Below are 16,448 nucleotides of genomic sequence, written 5' to 3'. Positions count from 1 at the left end.
AAAAAATAAGGGTGGGCATTTATGCGATGTAATTTTTAAGACAAAGTGATACGCTTATAATCTTTTATGCCGAATACAAATTTGTGAAATAACGAATAAATTCATTAAAAAAAAATTTCTGTACGATAATTTGTTGAAGAGTTATAGCGATTTTAAATACTATAGGTTCCCGTGTCGCACCCTGTAATATAAAATAAACAACTTTCAAGGCTTCAAATTATTTGTTTTGACTTTTTTTTCATCATAATATAATATTCGTTCCTTTTTAGAGTTCTTAGAAAGATTTCCGATCCATTTAAGGGTCACAGTACCATAAATATTCGTTTCGAATTACACATGAAGCGCATAGACTGTATAAACGCATCAGATGTACCAACTGCCTTCAAGTTACAAGAGAAGCAGTCAATGCGCTGGGAGGAGTGCTAAGAATTCAGTACGGTTAGTACAATCTAGGAAATTCGTAGCACTTTCGAAGCAATTGCTAATTCGGAATGAAATTTCTGTGCAGTCTACGCACTCCATGCATAACTCGGAACGCACCCTCTGTATGACAATCCATAGTCGACAATTACAATAAGTCAGCCTCAACATTTTTAGGCCGGTATTTATAATTTGTTCTTATTTCAAGACCTTAAGTACCCAGATAGAGTAAAGCGTGTCTCAGCAAAATCGCACAAATCTGTGATTGCTTATAATGCTGGCAACCGGCCATAGATTTATCTTCAACGATTTTGAATATGCTGACATTGTAGCAACATGCAGGTAACAATGTGTATATATATTGCCAGCAGTTTAACAAGATAGTTGCTTCAGTGTTATCTTGTGTTGTCGACAATATGACAGCATTGTATGACGCTGCATATTATCATGGCAACATGATGGCAGTAGAATTTCGATGATGACGATTTTAAAGTTGTTGGCAAACTGCTGGCAAGTTGCTACTCAAAGTTATCGTATCGTGAAGGCATCAAGTTGCCAACAAATGAGGACTCAGTTGCTTTGCAATTCTGGTAGCAACACATGCTTAGCAAGCAACATGTCAGCAACAAGACAAACACATTGCTATCTGAGTAATGTCTTAAGATATTAATACGGCCCTCTGATTGATCGTAACAATAAAATCAGTTTTAAATATAAGAATCAATTATGAATACCTGCGTTAAGGCCGGTTTCACCAACGCTGAAATAGTCTGATCGGCTGATTAACTTCGTCATCAGAATTGCCAACGGCGAGATTAAAAAAATCCCTGTCTTAATTTTTAATCTATTCATGATAAGGAAAAAATGTATCGTGGATAATAATTTAATAAATTAGATTTTGAAATACATTTTGAGTATTATTAAAGAACTGGAAAGGATACGGACAGTAGGAGTCAAGCGCAGAAGACGTCGCGCAAATACAATAATATATCTATGAAGTGTGAAACTTTTTTATTCACTAAAACGCGCTACTGCCTGTATTCTTTCTAGATCTTCGATTTATAAGGAGTCTTAGTTAGTTTGATTTGTTATACGGATTTATTTTGAGTATTTTTAAAAATACAATATTTTCTAACAGATTTGTTGTCAAGAAATTAGATTTAGAGATGATAAGTTTTCTCTTTAGAGATGATAAGTTTTCAGTTTAGCAATTGACAACTTTAAAATTTAATTGGCCGATTAAATAATTGGCGTGGATGAAACCGGCTTAATGCAAGAAAGTATTATCCAAAAAGTAAATATAAAATGTACCTAAATATAGTTACACAAGAAATGATATCTAGGTATCAGAAAGAAAATGTACAGTTCTAGGTACGAAAATGTGTAGTTACAATACCTAGACATAGTATAGCCTAGTAACCCAGTAGCGATACTGAATGTCGGTATCTTTGATGTAAGTATTCTAGGTCACATGATTCGCCGATATGTTATGAAGTGTACACAGTAGAGCTATGGTAGGACAGGCTCTTAAATTTGAATTTTTGTTAAGCTTCTAATACGTCACATTCCTAAGTCTATAAACCGACACATACGCGCTAAAAATTGCAGATTACTAAAAAAATTCAGTGTTGCTACTGGGTATGGTTATAGTGTGATCTAGGTACTGCATAATACTTTTCATATGCCACCTTTAAGCCTTAGAATATCATATATACGAGATCTGGCTATTAAATAACGAGACTGCTTATGAAAAAGAGTTTTATTTTAAAAATTATTCTACAATTGAATGCTCCCCTTCAATGTACTCCCCTCCCCTCGCCACACACCATTCCATTCGTTTTTTCCATTGGTCAAAGCAATGCTGGAAGTCTTCTTTTGTAAAAGCATTTAGGAGCTCCGCCGATTTTCGCTTCACCTTTTCCATCGACTCGAACCGGGTTCCTTTTAAGGCAGACTTGATCTTCGGACACTTCTTCATCGCAAGTGATGATGTTTTCCATCAATTCGGGCTCTTCATCTAACCTCTCAAGAAAATCTGAGCAGATCTGTTGACGGACGAGCTTTTGGTCAGGGGTCAAATTTTTTGGGACCAACTTCGCACAGACTTTCTTCATGTTTAATTCGTCATGTAAAATTTTTCTGACAGTTTCTTTATCGGCGTTTACAGTCTCAGCAATCATCCGAATGCTCATACGACGATCTCCGCGCACAATTTCATTGATTTTGGTCACTGTTTGCGGAGTTGAAACAGAGACAGGTCGACCTGGACGTTGGTCATCTTCGGTGCTCTCTCGGCCTTCAGAAAACCGTTTATACCATTCGAAAACACGCGCACGAGATAGAGAATTCTCACCATAGGCCTCTTTCAACAACTTATAGCACTCAGTCGGAGTTTTTTTTAATTTAACGAGAAATTTCACATTGATCCGTTGCTCGTGTTTTTCGTCACACATTGTTATCGGCACGAGAAAAAAACAAGTTCGTTTCTAACCTCTATAGAAAAAATACTACTACTGCGACAAAAACGTGTTTTCGTACTGGAATAGTAGACACTTCCAGCTATCCAACGCTGCATTCGTTTCCCACCCTACCCCTCTAGGACGCCTTCTGCGCGCGCAGTCTCGTTATTTAATAGCCAGACCTCGTATTATTGTTTATCGTATTCTTTTTGTTGAACTTGAAATGTTTTGTAAGATTAGTCTCAAGTGAATGTGTATAACATTTGTTTTGATACTACGAAGAACAATTCTTTTGCGCAATAGATGGTCTGAACAAAAACATCATTGAACACTGCAAGTGTGACACGCGTGCAGCCGTTTTCTAAGTCTGCTATCCTCAACGTCATTATTTCGATATTATTTACACTTATTTCGCAAGTGACAGATTTGAAACTTGGATTTGCTATTTCGATAGCAAGGGATTTCTACGTTACTTTTAACCCGAGAGTGGTCGCGCTATGATCATTTTGTCGTACTCTTCCGTTTTCTATTTATATCTTTCAATCTATTATATTTTTACCTTTACGTAAATGTTTGTTAATGATTTTTCATATAGTATGCGAAAATTGATGACGTAAACACGCTTACATCTAAAATTTGATATGTTTGTAACGGTCGGTCTAAAGACTATAACGCGCGCACTTACATTAGTCTCCTTTTTCTTCTTTTATTGGCTCTTGTAGCCAACCCGACCGCGTTCTGAGTATCGATCATATAATTTTCCCCTAGGACGGAAAAAGTAAAAACTTTCACGTGAACTGGGCGATTATGTAACTTTCAAACTGCGAAAACGTGAAATTATTTGCATGAATTTGTTAGCCATGAAATTTGTGAGCGGAAAGATGGAAATATAGGAAAATACGATGCAGTGATCCAGTAATATCTATATTGTCTTTTATATATATGCGTGCGTACGGCGCGCGCGCGCGTGTGTGTGTTATATGAATTTTAATAAGTGTGAGCAGCATTTGATATTAGAAAATAAAAACAATATTAAAATTCTAAAGATCTAGCGCAGAGTGTAATAATTAATACTTACTATTTTGATTTACTATATAAACATGGTTTTGTCTTATTCAAACTCTTAAATCAAACATTTTCAGGTTATGAATACATATAATATTTATATATTATATATAAAGGCAAATGTTTTAAAATATATTATTACTTAGTTTATTAGCGATTATTTTATATCATTTAATACGTGTACAAAATATTATCTAAATTCTGGTAATTGTGTGTGTAAACATAATGTATCGTAAAAATTAAATACACCTTTATTTATTTGTGATATGTTTAGTGATTTTACTTTTCACAAATCCTTCGTACATGCTCGGAAAAGTTCACGTGGAATCTGAATGAGCGAAATTATGAAAAGTGAAACTTTCCGCTTGAAATTACATATCGCTGCCCTGGCCATAAACTAGTTCGAAAATGCAGGTAACAAATAAAAAAAAAAGGAAACAATCACGAAAAAGCTCGGCAGCTTGACAAAAATTGGGGATGATGCTATACCAAGACGGAATACGTTCGTCCCGGTTCGCAATAGTACGTAAACTCATTTACGTTAATTAATGTTTTTAGTTTTATTTTCTTATTAATTATTACTTATAATTATATATGTATTCTAGTTATAACACATATATGTGCGAAAATATATTTTGGTCAAAATGACGCGCCTACTGCCGAGTTAAGAAAACATTTGATACATTTAGCATACCGAAGAATAAAGAAATCTTACGTATACTATTTGATAGATTTGTTGATGTTTTATGTATTTTAGTATTGAAATTGATTATTTTAATGTAGATGTTGAAATGTGGCGAATACTTTTATTGCCCGCCCAGTTAAACTAATATTAAGTTAGCCCTCCCCACCAGCGATAAATGAATTCTATTACATATATTAAAATTAGGTGCTAATTAGGTGCTCGAACCGTTTGACAGAAAAAAAATTATGGGGGGGGGGTGGGAAGACTAGCTTAATATTAAGTTAGCCCCTCCTTCCAATAAAAAAAAATAAATATTTATTGCGTAAACAAACAAAACAAATACACCAGAATTAAGTGCTAATTAGGTGCTTCAAGGAATGATGGAAATAATTCGAAAATATATATCATATATTGAATTATATATAGAACTTAGGCGTCAGTCGAACAATCAGCTCACAAAAGAGAAGTTGTCTTAAAAAATTAGATGCTCAGACAAATTTGGTATTAAAATTTGTCCGACTGACGGCTAAAACTTAAAAAAAAAAATTGTTCAGAATCATGTCTTAGATAACATTTGTCAAGATCAAAGTCATTGGAAGTTGTACCTCTTATATTCATTTTTACGTAAAAATGAATTCATAGTGCAAAAAAGCACGCATGCGAGCGATATGAGTGCCAAATGAGAATGCATCTGATTGCGTTATGAGTGTCACACGTATGCGAGTACTCGCACGTGTGCGAGTGCAATCATTGTGCGGGCATTTTGTTATCTTGAGTTGTTGTGACTTTATTGACTCTGTGAGGTGAGCACAATTTTGGTTTCTATTCTCTATCTTATTCATTCTCTATCTTCACATTCTTTAACGATTTTTTTTTTAATTTTAGCCTGAGTTTTTATCGCCACTCAGCTTAATAACTGTGTTGGACAACTTGCTATCATGAATGTCACAATAGTCGCATACAAAAAGTGAGAGAAAATTTTGAAAACACTGACTATGATTTATTAATTGCTATAATTATTAAGGTTATAACATTGAAGATGACTTAAACAAGAGTCAAAACATATGAAATCATATGGTCCTGCTAATTAAATGTATATCTCGAAATCATTAACAACCAGAGGTTGTTGCCTTTTGTACGAATATTTTTATTGTATGAGTATATTTTATTTATTTACAATGTTTTTAAGAATAAAATTGCAAAACTTGGATCTTTAAGATTTTGTAGCTTCGTAAAATATAAGCCAAAACGAGTTTTATTGCAAAATATTTCTACAAGACAATATAATGGTAGTTTGATAGAGTGCACTGCACCACGAATGAGGTGTAAATGAGTTGGCTTGTCATTCTTGTCGACCTTTAAAAGTTAATTGCTTGACATAGCATGTGGAAAAGATTCCTGTGATAATATTGGTGGAAATTTAAAACAACTAGCAAGAAAAGCTAGTTTGCAGGGAAGTGTTATACTTAATACCAAAGCATTTTACATATGGGTAAAAAATAATTTAAAAGGGACATCAATTTTATTTAGTCTAAAAACAATTCACAATAAATTAAATAAATTTTTGATTTCGCATTAAAGAAAAAATTATTTCGGGTACATTAAAATATTATGTGATTATTCCTGCGAAAGATCAATTTATTTTAAAAGAATTAAGTTAAGTAATGATGAGGAACGAGATCTTTTTCTAAAGGAAAAGAAGAAATAAATAAATGGGTCTAAAAAACATAAAACGCTAAGACTTCAGAATTATTTTTTATTTCATAATTATATATTAATAATGTATTGTGTAGTATTGAGTAAGTAGTTATATAAATGTATTATGTATACATTAAGTAATTAGATTAATTAATTTTGGCGGAAATTTAAATTCTGTTTAGGAAAAAGATTCATTTATTAGTGGATTGCATTGCGATCTAAAAATTTTCTTTACGGCATCGCATTCTACATATTGGAATATTTTGAGAATTTTTTTAGATTTTTAAAAATAGATATTAATTTTTTATTTCTTTTTTACTCATAAAGTGAAAAAATTGATTTTTTCCGTACTATTTATTTGTTCTCTTTTTTATCTGAATATAGTACGCAAAAAAATTCTAAAAAATTTGTATATATGAAAATTTTATGTATGTATTTTGTAATTTTAACTTAAGCAAATGGCAACAAAAAGAGAACTCCTTTAAACGATTATCTTTAATATCTAGGATGCAAGACATATAATACTTATTATTTTATCTTTGACATTATACAATATGTCCACTTACATGTTTTCATGATTATTTTAAAGATCTCAAACAGTTTATTTTTAGATGGACTTCTTTCACGTGGAATGCTCCTTATATAGTGTTCTTATAGGTTCATGTTTGCCTTTTATAATCTATAGAAATCAATCCCTTTAAACAGTCTAGCTGGGGATCTTAAATGCTTGTATAATTCTGTGTGAATTTATATATTATGTATGTAGTCCTTTAAAATGCGCGCGGAAATATTTTTTCGGTCTTGAAAACGCAAACTCTACTAAACTGCCACAGTAACATCACGAGTTAAATAATAATAGACTAACAATTTTTAACAATTTGATGTTTTTCTGTATCTTAGAACGATCTTAATAATGCTGAGTGACATATTAAAATCTGTAAATAATTAATTCTTATTGCGAAAAATATTATCTCAGTCGGAAGTTGAACCTGGATCTCTTGCATTCCGTGCGAGCGTTCTAAACCTTTTTAGACTATCGAGGTCTTAATAATATTCTTCACAATAATTGGCATAGATAGAAATAACGTTTATTTAGTCGACATAAATAAACAATATTAAATTTTATAGAACCGTATCTGTGAAGAACAGAACCTATAGAAATCAATATCTTTAAACAGTCTAGCTGGATCTTAAGTGCTTGTATAATTCTGTGAATTTATATATTACGTATGTACTATTTATGTACTACGTACGTAGTATATAAATTCACACAGAATATTATACAAGCACTTAAGATCCAGCTACACTGTTTAAAGACGTTGATTTCTATAGATTGTGTTTCTCACAAATACGATTCTATAAGATTGCTTGTTACTTATAATTGCAGATTTAGTTCTATAGGATTTAAAATCAGATTTGATAAATAAACTTCCTTTTTCTGTTGATTTTACTACAGATATGTTGAAAATATATTAATTTTGACTCAGTTTTTACACACACATATATACCATTCTGAATGTTTTCAATAAATACCATCCTGGACTGAAAGTTCATGACGGAATTAGGTGTTATTCTTATAAAGAAAGATCATTATTTAATCTGCGAATTATATTGTACATCACTTCTATAACGTACTTGAATTATTTTTTTGTTATTCTATGTGTTAAAAAGTGGATACAATTATTAATTTAATTGATAGAATCCACAGTGGGATCGATTGTCGAAAAAGTGGCCAAAAGTCAAACATATAGTACATTATTACAAAAAGCTGTATTCCTAAATTTTTTGGCTCGCTGAACACGATTCTAATATCAGGAATAAAAATTTTTTGATGGCGAATCTAGTATGGCGGATTTCAATGTAAAAATTTTAATTTTGTTTAAAGTGACATAACATGGCACAAGACGCTATAAGACGCTACGGTAATGTTTGTGTGCGTGCGATGCGCGATAGCCCTAGAGACGTCTAATATAATATGCGATACTGCCATGAGATGACTGAATATTCCAAAAAGAAATGTTCACAGCTCCCTGTAAAAAGGCGTATTCAAATGAGATCTCATGTCTCTTTGTTTTTTTTAAGTGTGCTCTTTTATACAGATTTGGAAAAGTATCATATATGTATATTTAAAATTACAATAAAATATCCGTTATAATTAATCTAAATATATCTACTATTTCGCATATCTTTGTAACAATCTGACTTTCGCACTCGGAATAATTTGTCGGAATTAATATTGCGGAATGCAAAAGAGATTCTGGCGGGGAGATGAGATGCAAAAGCAGAAATCGATATATTTAATGCTGAAATGTAGATAACGTATATTACGAGTATATTTGATGTACAATTGTGTATGTGTGACAGCTCGCTATCTTCGCGGAATTTACGGAGCCGCCTAGAAAAACAGTATCGTATTACAATGGAATGTTTGTGTGTCGTGTCGGTGTGATGGTGCTCGGCGTATACGCACGTGTGCGTATAACGAGATCTGGCTCGGTTTCGTCGCTGTCGGCTGCTGCCGATCGCGCGCGAATCGCGAGACGCGTGCCAGGCATGCCGATGGTCCGTACAGTACGCGCCAGCCAATCGCGGTCGCGTTCGCGGTTTGCGTCACGTGGATTTTCCCCAATGCAACGGAAAAAACTAAGGATGCGTTTTGGGCATCCGAGAATACTCGGCGGAAGTAGAGAAAACTTCATCCCGTTACTATTGTCGAGACCCACTGGTTTTGCGGCGCCGGCGGTTGAGAACTCTCGATACAGGCAGAGGACACTCTACCTTTGGAATCATGCTGGTACGTGCAGAGGAAATGGCGGCAAACGAACCGATGGAACGCTCAGCGTGGCAGAGAACGCTCCGACACGGAAAATTCCCGGTGCAGTCACACTGGCGTTAGTTGGTCGGTGGCTGAAAACGCTCGGCGAGTCAGAGTACATTCTTCAGATTGTTCCCATCGATGCAGTGGATTTGAAATATGCCGGTCGGTTGCTGTCGAGAACTCTCGACAGTGGCAGAGCACTCTGTATCACTTTTTCGCACTTGCGGCCGGAGGATATGGATCTGGAGAAGTATCAGGATCGGAGCAGGCAGGAAAAAGAAGAAACTTTTGTCAAGAAAAGTTCGGCTTTATAGTAATTGTTGCTCCCGCTCGTATTGTTCCGGAATCGTTCGGCGATTTCCGTCGATTAAAAATACGAACAGAATATAACGGAATTCGGCGGAATTCGGATACGTTTGGTTAACTCTTGCTGTATCTGTTAATTATTTTTTTATTTATTAAAAAATATGCGGGCGCACCGCGCCCTCATCATTGCATCCCACTAGTAGTGGGTGCAACGGCATTCGGCTAGATTTTATGCCGGGGACGATCCATATAAGGAATGCATCGTTATATACACATATCTTTATTTTATTTTTAAACTTTTAAAATTTTATTTTTAATTCCTAATTCATTCCAAATTTATTTTATATTTCTTTGTTCTTATAACATTTCGTATATCGCATTGCATCAATAAGTAAGTGGTGGTATTAGGAATGCCATTTCTGATCCTATAATTAAAAATTAGATTCATATATCATGTTATAAATAAACTGTTTATACGATACTTGTACAAAAATAAAAAAGAAAGAAGTAATCGATTTGATCTTAGGAAAGAAAGATATGAACTTGGTTATTTCAGAAATTCTCGCAATAATAGAGATTAATAAGTCGAATATTCATGCAGAAGGATTTGAACGCTTAAGACTTGCAGTAATCTTTAAATGCGAAATATAAAACTAAGTATAAAATTACAAAATGTACAAAAGAAAGAGTTTATATAAAAAATGCAGAATGGTTAGATTCAGAATTCAGTATTCCTTATCAAATTTTTAAAAACAAAAATTTATTGATGAAAATGGGAAGACCATACATTCCTTTTGATGAAAAATCTGATAAATCAAAACAGAAAGAAGCTGCTGTATTTAGTTTAGCAAATGAATGTAATTCACGCAAAATTTTATTGGTTGCTTTTCATGCAGCTAGAAAATCCGGAAATAATGATATGTCTGCTTGTTTTAATGTTTTAAGCAGTAGTCCAGAAATGCCAAAGAAAATTAGAAAAATCCTTGAAAGTAAAATGAACATTACAAAGAAAAACGCAGAGGAAGATCTAGCTTTTCTTTTACATAATAATTTGTCAAAACAGTTATACATAAATATGAGATTAGAGTGAAAGATCTCTGTTCCAAGTTACAACGTAATATCAAAAAAAAAAGAAATTTAAGACCAAATAGTTATTTCTGAAAATATCACAGAAATTCCGGTGCAGAGGAACTGTTAAATCTTACTATTAAAAAGATTATTAAATTACAGAAAGACGTACTTCTATGATATGCTCAAACAGCTAATTGCATAGACAATAAGATTAAAATGGTTTTAATATCCTTATGGAATTTTGGACGGTAATACAGAATACTCGGCATATGCCAAATCATGACGTTCATTCGGTTGTTGATAAAAACATATTTGTTACTTCCTTATTCCTTTGCGTTTATCGATTACAGGTCATATTATATGGAATAATAATCTGTCCCAGTCATCCATGTCATGTAGATCTATCAAACTAGAGTTTCGGGAAACGAAAGAGCTGATTTTAAATGAAAAGAAATATATAGATGACCAAATAAAATATTTGAAAGATTTTGAAATCAGTCTGGAAGGCTATCATTTCAAAATTCAATTTCTTTTATTATTGACATTAATACATGGAAAGGTATTATTGATTGCTATTACAAATACAAAATCGTCTCAAAGTTGTCCGATATATAAAGCAAACCCTAAGGATTTTAATAATCTTTCTAATATAAAATCAGGTAAATTCCAAGCATTTGAAAATTCGCTGCAGTACGGAATCAATCTCGTTCATACTTGGATCAGAATGTTTGAATATGTTGTTTATATATATTATATAGATTAGATATAAAAACTTGGCACGTTCGAGGGACTGAAAGTAAAGAAAAGTATATAGAGAGACAAAAAACAAGTACAATAAATTCTTTGGGAGAAGTTGTGTTGACGTGGATAAACCCAGGATAAAATCAGGTGGTAGTGGAACCACGAATGATGATAATATTGCACACAGAGCCTTTACAAATACAGAAACATTATCAAAATGTCTTGGGTTAGACTTCAAATTGCTTAACAATTTTAGATTTATCTTACTAAGTCTGTCTCGTCACCTTCTTCTAAATGCGAATTAATTTAAAAACTTATATTACTCAACAGAGCAGAATTATTTATATCTGTGTATCCTTGGTTCTGTATACCTTCAACAGTTCACAAGATTCTCATACATGATGGACAAATAATTCGCAGCAGTATACTACCACTCGGTATGCTTGGGGAAAAGGACTCCAGGCATGTAATAAAGATTACAAAAATTTTAATTACATCACAGCAGGAAAAATAACAGACAAGTGACCATGGAGGATATGTTTTACAGACTAATAGATACATCAGATCCGATTATTTTAAATTTAAATGTACAATTTTGTCTAAAACAGAAAAATAGAATACGAATTCCTAAAAAAGTATTACATTTATTAGACATTCCTAAAAGCGAAGTGGATGATGAAATAATATTAAGCATAATATTAACAATGATAAGGAAGACAGCAATATTGATGAAGAAACGGATTTTGAGTACTTAAAAAATACTGAATTAATTGATATCGACGAGGAAGATGACTAGTTCAATTACGAGACAATCAGTATTTCATAACATACTTAATATAATATAATGATAAATTTAATATAGTAAAGTTAAAATATAATAAAACAATAAAAACAATAAAATTAAAAAAAAATTAAAAATAATAAAAACAAAAACATGAAGTCGTCGACCGCCACGTTCGTGACTCCGGGTTCGGTAAAGGCGGCAACCATAAAAAATTAAAAAATTGTTTATATTTTATTTTTAGTAGGAACATTATAAAATTTTATTACATAAGCAAGTTAGTTTATATACGCATCTTTCATATAGACATTTTGAATTTTCTACTTCCAATACCAAAATCATCATGATCAGCCATCAAAAAAATCCTAGAAACCCACTGTTATGCGTTTTAAATAATATTAAAAAATTAAAATCCGCCATATTGAATTTGCTAGTTCAAATTATTTATTTTTTACGTTAGAATCGGGATCAACGACTAAAAAAACCCTTTGGAAACCAATTATTATGTGTTTTAGACAATATTCAAATCCGCATATTGGTTCCGCCATTTTACAATTTTTATTTTTGAGATCAGAATGGTGTTCAGCAACCTGAAAAACTTATAAATACAGCTTTCTGTAACAATGTAATACATCTTTGATTTTTGATTACTTTTTCGATAGTCCATCCTACGCGCGCGACATCTGAATTTTACAAACTTTCAACTTCGAAATTGAAATTTAAGAAAATTGGCAAAGGACTCCGCACAAATCTTATGTAAAATGGATCCTAGTCGAATTGGCTGAAATTTTACTAAAATGTAGATCATGATGTCCTGATCAAAAGTCCTCATGAGCACAAGGTCCAAAAATGATCGGTTTTCGAGATATTGAGGGTCAAATGTTGAAATGTGGTTATTTACTTATCGAGAAGATGCAATCACTGAGAATGGAATCCATGGATTGAGATGAAAATTAACCAATGAATATCTTAGGATCAGATGTATCTTATTTGACTTTACATGTGAGAACACAACTATTAGGAATAGCAAATAAAAGCCAATAACGATCGAAGCCGGATCTTTAATGCTTAAATAAATCAATTTGTATATACTATTGAGTTGGAGGAAAAGTTTGCGGACTTTTAGTATCAAATTTAAACAAATATAACGATGCATCGTTACTAGCGAATTATTCACGGGCCGTTCCGCCGGAGTTAGCCGAACTCTGCCGAAGTATCGCCGACCGATATTGTTCCCGTTCGTATTGCTGGCCGACGAAAATTGGATAAGACCGGAACAATACGAGCGGGAGCAACAATTCGTATATAAGTCAGGAAATTGTTGCTTATGCTTGCAATTATCCTCCTTTTCTGCCGCATCTCTATTTGCTCCGCATCCTGGCTCCGTATCCGTCGCGAGACAAGGTGATGAAGAATGCTCCGTCACCATCGAGTGTTCTCGATAGCAATCAACCGGTTTCTAACTGCTGTATCGACGGAGTAACTCCAGGAAACTGTCCTGCTGAATGTACTCGGCCAATCAGCTGCAATCTTTGCGCCGACGGGATACAGCGTATTCTACCCTTGCCGAGTTTTCTTGGCCTAGCTGCCGAGTTTTTGCGCCTAGCTGCCGTAGCTTCTTAATGCACCAGCACAGCAAGGGATAGAGCGTGCTCGGTCTCCGTCGAGCGATTCTGGACCGGTGCAGGCACCTTCGCCTTGTCTATGATAGTCGACAGTAGTCAGGGGAGTTTTCTCCGCCTCCGTCGAGAGTTCTCGGCCGTCGGTTACTAACCGTATTTTCTGCGCGCTCTTTACGCGTAACGAAATCTGTTGGAACATCGCGCTGTTCCCGTGTTCGGAATTCGCGCCTGGCGTGTATCCGCGTGTATTCACGCCGGGTAATCAACTGTGCGCGACGGCGCGTACCGCACATCACTACCGCGCTGCGTTGCAAAAAGCCGTCTACGGCATCCGGTACATGAGACTGTGTTTTGCGAGAATGTACGCACGCACGCACGCACGCACGCACGCACGCTCACAACATTCTCTACAAGGGATTATGATTATTTCAATCTGCGAAGTATAAGAATCTTGATATGAAGTCGAGTTTAAGAAGATATTGAAGTGTAAAATCTGCGTTAAATTTTTATCACACTGAAGATGACCTGATGTAAAAAGGTCGAAACGTCTGTATGTATGTTTCTTATTGTTATTTTACGATAAACATATAAATATTGTACAGCACGAATATCAAACTCTTTTGCCTTTTTATATATTGATTACATAAGAGGGTCAATCAATAAATCATAGTTCAAATATCACAATTATTTAAACGTTTTCAGGAAGCATATGAGTGGTGCAAACACTCTGTGTCCGTTCTTAAGTTTAGTCTATTCTTCTGCATATGGATATGAGATATTTCCGAATTCTCAATAGAGAATTTTTTGTTACTGTATTCGCTGAAGATGACTCCCCAAAGTGAACTGAAACATTCGACGAAATAAATGAAGAGAAACAATTAACTCCTAAGTATTATCTGCATTTCCTAAATTTTCGCTCTTACATCAGCGTTTAACTTTTAGCCTTTTCCGAATTTTATTTATTTCATTGTTTAAGATTGAGAGTCCATTATTTATATTTATATATTTATGTATTTCTATATTATTACAATATATATTTAATACATAAATATATTATTATACACTATTATATATTTGAAAAGATTAATTGTGATGAAATAATGCTTTTTTGAATTATTACTTCAAATGAATAATTAATGTAAAATAAACATTTAATAAACGTTAATTAAATGTTTAAAAATGTTTGTTTTTCCACATTTCAAATGAGTAAATAATTTTAAAAAAATATTTAATATACAAACATTAAACAAAGTTTAAAAAATATTTTTTTAAATTTTTATTTCAAATTAATAATTAATAATAAAATAAACATTCACTAAATGAACGTTACATAAATATTTTTTCTTTAAATTTCAAATGAATAAATAATATAAAATAAATATTTAATAAACATTTAATAAACGTTAAATAAACGTTTAACACATTTTTTTTAACTGTGATTTCAAATAAACAATTAATGTGAAATAAATATTTTATAAACGATAAATAAATGTTTAAAAATGATTCTTCATACCATTATTTCAAATGAAAAATAAATTTAAAATAAACATTAAATAAACGTTAAGCAAAACATATTTAAACATATTTTTTCAAATGAAAAATTAATGTAAAATAAATATTTAATAAACATTTAATAATGTTAAATTCGTGAATTTTGAAAACGAATCGTAAAAAAAGGTAAAATTAATAAAAAATAAACATTTAAAAAACATTTAAAACATTGTCTGCTGATTGGGCGAGTTCGACTCCCGGCCGATGTAATATTTTTCACAACAGATAAATTTATTTACAGATATCGAGCAAATTATGATCTCTTTAACAGAGATATTGTGTATTAAAATTATGATATTATTTCAACAGTTTAACTATGTTTTTAATTATGATATTATTTCAACAGTTTAGCTGCGGTTTTAAGTTTGGAAAAATTAATTCGGCGCGCAGTTCAAATGACTACAAGCATAATATAATATACAAGGTATCCCATCTAACTCGAGTATCTGAAATATCTCGCTTGGTTCTTATGGTAGGAAAACATGTTTCAGATAAAAGTGAAACGGTTCAAGGGGAACGTATTTTGGTGATGTTGTCTTTTTTTTTTAGGTCGGAGCACCAAAAAAATATAAGGGTCACTTCTATTTTTTTTTTATGGAATTGCGTAATTTTTTTTACATAATATTCCTCTAATTATTCTACACATAAAAGTATTAAGGTAGAGATATTAAAAAACCAATAGTCTACGAAATATTTTATATTTTATTGTGACACATATTGACATAAAATGTTAAATAATTCGAAAATTATTAATTTTTTGATAATCATACTTTAATACTTTTATGAATAGAATAATGAGATGAATTAATTGGTGGAAAGAAAACACATAATTTCCTTTAAAAAATTATCCATTTTGCACACATATTTTTTTTTGGCAACTGTTTTTTTCACCGATTGATTTATCTTATTATTTTGTTCATAAAAATATTAATGTGCGATGATAAAAAAATTAATAGTTTACGAGTTATTTAACATTTTATATCAATATGTACCACAATAATAGCCACAAAGTATAAAATACCTCACAAACTATTGGTTTTTTAATATCTTTTTATCTTAATACTTTTATATACAGAACAATTATATAATGTAAAAAAAATTATACAATTTCATTAAAAAAAAATGAAGGTGACTCTTACATCTTTTTGGCCTTCACCTAGAAGAAAGACAATATGACCAAAATACGTCTCCCTTGAAACCGTTCCACTTTTATTTGAAACATTTCTTCCTA

General features: G+C 32.5%; 1 protein-coding gene and 1 long non-coding RNA gene across 2 annotated transcripts in view; both read left to right on the top strand.

Annotated features, from left to right (window-relative positions):
• Positions 1-5,015, top strand: part of LOC108746560 — an 8,196-nt gene extending 3,181 nt beyond the window's left edge. Inside the window, exon 3 of the long non-coding RNA XR_001939178.1 lies at positions 5,005-5,015. This is a non-coding gene — a long non-coding RNA (uncharacterized LOC108746560). The remainder of the gene's footprint in view (positions 1-5,004) is intronic.
• LOC108746557 (liprin-alpha-1) overlaps positions 1-16,448 on the top strand; it is a 306,428-nt gene that overhangs the window by 21,543 nt on the left and 268,437 nt on the right. The gene's annotated exons all lie outside the window — the stretch shown is intronic.

Source organism: Trachymyrmex septentrionalis, unplaced genomic scaffold, assembly GCF_001594115.1.
Source record: "Trachymyrmex septentrionalis isolate Tsep2-gDNA-1 unplaced genomic scaffold, Tsep1.0 scaffold178, whole genome shotgun sequence".
Lineage (NCBI taxonomy): Eukaryota > Metazoa > Arthropoda > Insecta > Hymenoptera > Formicidae > Trachymyrmex > Trachymyrmex septentrionalis.
The sequence above is the reverse complement of the archived record's forward strand: the minus strand, read 5'-3'. Positions and strand labels throughout refer to the sequence as shown.